The sequence below is a fragment of the Myotis davidii genome, unplaced genomic scaffold (assembly GCF_000327345.1).
Source record: "Myotis davidii unplaced genomic scaffold, ASM32734v1 scaffold580, whole genome shotgun sequence".
NCBI classification, from domain to species: Eukaryota; Metazoa; Chordata; class Mammalia; order Chiroptera; family Vespertilionidae; genus Myotis; species Myotis davidii.
The window spans coordinates 2,244,499-2,251,386 of NW_006293313.1; the positions used below are offsets into that span (position 1 = coordinate 2,244,499).

Here is a 6,888-nt window from a genome sequence, read left to right on the forward strand (position 1 = left end):
GTGATTTTTTCCTCAGTACTTCAACTGCCCTTTCGTTTTTTTTTTTCTTTCATGGATGCCATGTTCTTTGGAAGCTTGTTTAGACCAAGTTAATGGCCTTTTAGGCTTCCTCCATGTGAACAGTTCACTTTTTGAATATGGATTATATGGGGGGCGGGGGAGTGCAGATGGGGATTTAAGAGATGCTTAGGTGGGGCATGGCCAAAAATAAGGTTGGGAACCAGTCCTAGAGGTTTTAGTAAGGGAGAGATAAACAGATCATATTGATACAGTTCAGTCAACTGTGAGGTCATGCAGAGAAGGACCAGCCTTACCATAGGGAAGGCCCCTTACAGCAGACCCCTCAAATGCTGGCAGCTTGTTGCTATGCTGGCTTCTCAGCCTTGACCTTTCAATGCCTGGGGTAAACCAGTCTCAGCTTTCTCATTTGTACAGCACAGTACACCACCTCCTCTAGCTTTTTGTCTGGAATAAACATAACATTTACCATTTAAGCCCGGAGATGTTAAGGAGTTTGAGAATTCCTTTAATAAGATTTCCTTAAAAGCTGTGATAAGTTTTTAAGAACAAGGCATTGGTTTTGAATTATGGAACCCAGCCTTTCAGCCTGAATGTAACTACATGAGACCTTTTTTTTTTTTTGGCAGAGTATGCAGTGAAACATACTCAAATTCCCCATGGTTGGCTGTGATGGGGTTGAGGTCAGGGTCAATGTGATCTTTTCCTCAAATTACAAGATATCCATTAGTAAATGGGTGTAACTTTTTCAGGGGCCCAAATCAATGATATTGGAAGTATTTAGAACTGGGAACCAGGGATTCATACTAGTTACCAGTGCTGTAATAGCACCTCTCCATGATGTGACAAGTTATAGTTAAACATTTCTGGAATGAGGGCACAGGATAGTCCAACTTCCCACTGGTGTTCACCAAAGGTCACATTTTTTAAACCAACCTAGTCCCACTTTTGGATACAGGGTTTGTCTCCCCAACTTTCCCTTCGAGTACACCACTGGGACTTTCAAACCAAGACTAGTCTTCCCTGCCTATAGTCTTTCTAGTGGGGTTTTGGCCCTTTCCACACTGGGAGATCCTTCTGTTCACTACAAATATGTTGACATATATTGACTGTTACCCTTGTGGCCTGTTAACTTGATTCTCTATCTGTAAAAATGGAGACAATTCCTAACCTGCTGTCATCAAAAGGATGAAAACAGAATATAGTAATCGTTGAAGTTATTTTTCTGATATACTTGAGACTGAATGCTTCATTAACCACTCTGGGCAATCTTAAACAGCATATGGTTAACTGTTCAAAAAAGCCGTTTCTTTTATCACCCGTTTATTAACATGACAGGACTAATGCTTATAGTTCATATACTTCAAATTCACTGCTTCAATTAACCACTCTGTGGGCAATCTTCCCCCAGCCAGTTGACCTAACCGCAGCCATCCAGGTCATGGACCTTCTTCATGCTGGATTTTGCTTTAGCTCAGACTTATTCCCCATTTCAAGATCAAGGTGCTTTATAAGTCAGCCTTTTGGCACTCAAGTCACTAAAACTTCTCAAAGACTTCACCTGATCACTCTTCATTCAATAAATATAACCACCTACTGATAAAAGCTTGGGAAATACTGCAATACAACAGACCAAATCCCTCTCATGGAGTAACATCGTATTAGGTGAAAACATGCACAAGTGCATAATTTAAGAGGTAGTGCTAGTGTGGACAGTCCATTTTCAGAATGTCTCAGGGCTTTGTGGCAGGACATTTGAGTAGGGACCAGGAACGGAAATGAGTATTTAAATTTTCCTGCAGAACTAGCATTAAGTCTAAAGCAGTGGTTCTCAACCTGTAGGTCGCGACCCTTTTGGGGGTCAAATGACCCTTTTACAGGGGTCACCTAAGACCATTGGAAAACATAATTACATATTGTTTTTGTGATTAATCACTATGCTTTAATTATGTTCAATTTGTAACAATGAAATCGGGGGTCCCCACAACATGAGGAACTGTATTAAAGGGTCACGGCATTAGGAAGGTTGAGAACCACTGCTCTAAGCATTCTCTGGTGCATCCGGGAAACGCAGGCACGTCCCAGATGCCAAGACCCTTTTTGCTTTGAAGCTGAGCAGCACGCTGCCTCGTCCCTTTATTGATGTGGTCCAGCCATCAGGCTGCGTTTAGCATAGGCCTGGAGGGCCTCTGGATCCGCACAGTAACACTGATGAATTTCCGCTTGTCCTGGTGAGCGTCAGCAATGGCGAAATCCTCGGGAGACTGGGCAGGACAACGCATCTGAACCTTGCTGAGTCTTAGCTGAAATGCATCCGTATTTATCTATTGCACACGTTCCCATTGCTTTTCTGTCTTTCCTGTTTCATGCTTTTGTTCTTTCCCCCAATCTCTCTGTATGAAGACATCCTATGAATCTATGAAGTACACATGAAAAGGTCAGTTGGCAGTATGCTGCCATGGGGTCTTACTCACAAAAATGTCCTATTTTCCTTCCTTCATCCCATTAAGATGAAATAAGCAGACTTAATCAGATGGTTTATAAAAATTTATTAAAATTCAAAGTTGATCTTCTATCCCATGAGTATCCATCCAGCTGCCTGCAATAAAATAGCCACTTTTAGTCATTTCCATACTTCAATTCTAATGGTATTTGAAGTACAGTATACAGAATATCAGATCTTCTTTCATCATCAAGTAATCAGTGAGAGAGTTCAAGTTAGGTTGAGATCATCATGTATTCTGGAATAAAACCACAGCACTGATATTTACAAGACTTACCTCTCAAAGGTCAGCCAGTTGCCATGACCGCTACCATAAATGCCTGAAAGCAAAGAATGCACATTAATCATGGTAAAAAAAAAACTTGTGTGATGCTTGTCAGTAACGTAACCTCAGAATAAAAATGGAACGGTTTTATGAGTGATATCATCCTATTTCATTTGGCAGAATCACTACATCACTGGTTACATTCTAACTTATCATATATAACAAGTATCATATATTACCTGGAAATCTCCATGGTTTCAGGTCTGCCTGTTTGAAGACGAAAAAAAGGACATTTATTAGAAATATGCCGAAACTGGTTTGGCTCAGTGGATAGGGCGTCGGCCTGTGGACTGAAAGGTCCCAGGTTCGACTCCGGTCAAGGGCATGTACCTGAGTTGCGGGCACATCCCCAGTAGGAGATGTGCAGGAGGCAGCTGATCAATGTTTCTAACTCTCTATCTCTCTCCCTTCCTCTCTGTAAAAAATCAATAAAATATATTAAAAAAAAAAAAGAAATATACCCTACCAACATTTTTAACTTCTGGAAAAATAACGTTTAGGGCAGTGAGCACCTTCTGTATAGCTCAATAGTGAATGTTCCACCACGAGTGAACCCTAATGTAAACTATGGACTTTCGGTGGCAATTATGTGTACTTGTGTTACGGACATAAGTTTAACAAAAGGCTAATTCTGGTGGCTGGATGCTGATCATGAGGTGTGCAATCACAAGGTATATGGGAGCTGTACTTCAGTTTTGCTGTGAATCTCAGCACAAAATTAAATTTAATGAATTAAAATATGAAAACAGCTAAATAATTCAGGTATCATCTACAGATTTATATGCCATAAAAATTTGTTTACAAAGTGTTATTAACCTGCACTTCTCCAAATGTTATTGATCCTCCAGTACCACATAGAATATTTGGTGTAACACGTTCCCAGAATGTTTTGTGGGAACATGGCCAATTCCCTTTTTGAGGTTATGATTGCTGTAGCCAGATACATCAGATAGGAGCGAAAGACAATATTGCTCATCACTATTAGTCTGCTGAACTATGTTATCATCATTGTATCGGCTTTAAACCACTATAAATATAAAGAAACCAAAATCAAAGCTACCATACATACCTCTGCTAAAACTCTTTATTCCTGGACTTGTAGCCAACCCAACTTCTCACACCTGCAGAAGTATTTTCAAATTTAGTAACAGGCAATAATAGGAAAATTTATAAAATGTTCCAGGTACTGTTTCAGTTATAAAATAAAATCTTCATTCTTTTTCAGAGAGATTCCCATCTGTTTTTTTTTAAATCATCACTAACAGCACCTTACTTAGTAACTATTTGAGATTAATAAAATGCATACCTTTATTTTAAATGTCTCCAAAACCTGCATCTGAAAAAAAGTATTTATTTAGACTACATTTCCCAAATCAATGTCTTTGCACACCAGAAAACACTGTCAGCAATCACTAAGACAAGCATATTTTAGCAATATAAATCTGTACCAGAAGCCAAAATCTGTTCTCATGTCTTACCCCAAGCATGCCATCCATGGATAAAAATCTGTATCCAACAGCTAGAAGGGAAATAGAACATTTTTATTAATGTTAAATATCATTAAATTCTTTGCTTACTGTTTTATGTCACAGGGTTCTTCAGTGTTAGATTTGTCTACATGCTAATTTCAGGTCAGACATTTGATCAACATCATTACAAAAACCCCGTTCAAAGCATGCGCAACATGCACTCAACTAATCGCACACACAACATAAGCATTAGGAGCTTGGTAGTTATGCAGTGTATTTTATTATTCTCAGTTTTGTGTCAATTAGAATGTTTTTTACAATTAATACTTACAAGAAGTAAATCAAGCCAGTCCAGACATGTCAAGAAACTAAGTCCGCCTAAGAAAAAAAAGAGTGGTTTTCAAATAGCCGAAGATGAATTTTCTCCTTACCAATCTAAAAAATGCCTGAAATCAGATAGAGCTAATTAAGACCTTCACATTCAGTCAGTATTTCCTTCTCATCATACAGGCTTTTACATATCCAGACATCTTAGGAATGGTGACAGGACAAGGACCGGATATTTAATGCACTCACACCTTTTCAAGCACTTCCTGATGAGTGCTTCCAGTGCCTTAGAAGGAAACCCTCAGAAGCCACTGGTGGCACTGTTGTCCTTGTCCAGTTACCAATGTGAAGTTATAATTTTACTTACCATTCCAACTTCCAGTTAGTCCTTTTTAGTGTCTACACAAAAGGAAAAGCAAATTAGTAATGGCACTTTGCTTATGCTATTACCAGCAAACTCTTTTTTAGCAGATACATCAGACAAGTGGTACATCTCTTCAGAATTCAATCTGCTGAACTATGCAAGCATCACAGTATCCGTTTCTTTAGGTGTCCCCCAACATTAAATATTAGTGCAGGCGTTCACGTTTGAAAACGGGAGGAAAGCCCTGAGGATCAGCACTGATTTGGTAACGTGTGATCGCTTAGAAAAGTCATTGAAAAGTGCTGGGTAAATAAGATCGACATAAAAACGTTCTCACCTGTCTGCCCATGGCAAGAGAGTGATGCTTGCACCTTAAGACCTGAGAAGGAAGAGTTTCAGGTCAACTTTGGTGCAATCTTTATTTTCTCTAAATCACCGTTTTGTGTGCCTCAGTTAGGATAATGGTGGTAATACTTCTCGTCATTCTCACAGTCGAGAGTAGCAAATAAAATGTCATCATTGTGGCACATGGGGTGTACCTTTAACCTAACTTCCCTGCCTGAAAAAGCTCTCGGTTCACTTACCCAAGCAGCGGTTCTCATTCCTTTGGCACAGAACTAGAAAACAAAGAAATCCCAATGAAGCATACTACACAGCCACGTTACACATTCATGTCACGAATACTGAAGCCTCAGAATAGGATTTGTCAGAAATTCCTTCTGTCCACTACTCTTAAACCATCACAGGCTTAACAAAAAAAGACCACATCTAGGCAAATTTCATCCTTCCCACCGTATTTACCCGGTTCTTACCTGTCCATCAGATGCCACCTTGCACTCGTGCCGAGCATCATTCCTAGGGAAAATATTAGTTTTTGTTCAGTTTGTTCTAAATTATGCAAGTGGTTTACATCACCCACAATTTCAGTGCACTAGACGTATTATAACAAGAGCACTGTACAGCTAAGTTTAAGAACCACTGACGGCAAAAATGCTGCAATGCGGAAAGCAGCCACTCAGAGAACCACGTGGACTACCCCAATACCCGCCTCCCTGGAGGAAGTGGCTCAGGCCGAGGTCATTTAGGAAGACCCACTCGGTGACTCGGCATGCGCCGCCATCAGAGCTGTTGGCATTCATCAACAGTCTCAGATGTCCCTACCAACGTAAGCTTCATCAGAGGCAGGGCACGCGAGCCGAGGTATTTCCGCAGTTGAGCCCTACAACCGAGCGTTGAGTTTATGTCGAGCCCGCACCCTACACGCAATCCTCTACAATCCTCATCCTGTGGTTCCTGCAAAGGCTTGCAACTAGCCCATAAAAATCAGCGCGTTTAGGGTGACTTTAGTTGCCATGACCTGAAGGCCTTGAGCCAAGAACCAACTTAGCATGCGCGAAAACATACACACGTACCACTTGCTGACTTCCATCCTCGAAAGACCGAGATGGCGTCCAGGCGCCTGTATATAAGGATTTCGTTCGATGACGTCATGACGCACTTTCCCCGCCTGCGTCGGCTTTAGCTCCTCCCCCACTCCTCCCTTGGTCTCCTCCTCCAGCCACACCTTCGTCCCGGCCTCTCTGCCCGCCCCTGGCCCCACCCCTTCGACTTGTGGGCGGGGTCACGATGGCCAGCGTGACGCTGAGCTCCCACCCTCCAAACCGACTGAGGAGGAAGACAGGAGCGGGGAGGGGGCGCGGGGACGGAAAGCGCTGGGGGAGGGGGAAAGGGGACGGTAGAAGGGTGAGTGATTTCCTTCCGGCACGTCGCCCGCGCCAGGGGAGGGGGCGGGGGTTTTCACTTCCGGGACGGTGTTCCGGCCCATTCCTGCCCATTTCCACCCCCGGAGGTAGGTGCTGCTCCTTGACTGGGCCGGGGCCCG

At 42.1% G+C, this 6,888-nt stretch overlaps 1 protein-coding gene and 1 long non-coding RNA gene across 7 annotated transcripts in view; one reads left to right on the plus strand and one right to left on the minus strand.

Annotated features, from left to right (window-relative positions):
• Nucleotides 1–2,547: 2,547 nt before the first annotated feature.
• LOC102763697 overlaps nucleotides 2,548–6,888 on the minus strand; it is a 20,814-nt gene continuing 16,473 nt past the window's right edge. For 2 of the 6 annotated variants that reach the window (XR_435831.2, XR_001514413.1), the window contains exons 2-12: nucleotides 5,819–5,861; nucleotides 5,591–5,623; nucleotides 5,344–5,385; nucleotides 5,010–5,041; nucleotides 4,647–4,693; nucleotides 4,325–4,365; nucleotides 4,153–4,182; nucleotides 3,916–3,967; nucleotides 3,026–3,053; nucleotides 2,799–2,841; nucleotides 2,548–2,617 (exon numbers count right to left, since the gene is read on the minus strand). This is a non-coding gene — a long non-coding RNA (uncharacterized LOC102763697). Of the gene's footprint in view, nucleotides 2,618–2,798; nucleotides 2,842–3,025; nucleotides 3,054–3,915; nucleotides 3,968–4,152; nucleotides 4,183–4,324; nucleotides 4,366–4,646; nucleotides 4,762–5,009; nucleotides 5,042–5,343; nucleotides 5,386–5,590; nucleotides 5,624–5,818; nucleotides 5,862–6,101; nucleotides 6,126–6,418; nucleotides 6,466–6,888 lie in introns of those variants that run through there. The other 4 variants (XR_001514411.1, XR_001514415.1, XR_001514412.1 and 1 more) reach the window with 4 other exon arrangements.
• ZBTB37 (zinc finger and BTB domain containing 37) overlaps nucleotides 6,456–6,888 on the plus strand; it is an 8,025-nt gene continuing 7,592 nt past the window's right edge. Inside the window, exon 1 of the mRNA XM_015566063.1 lies at nucleotides 6,456–6,855. The gene's annotated coding sequence lies outside the window, so the exon portion shown is untranslated. The remainder of the gene's footprint in view (nucleotides 6,856–6,888) is intronic.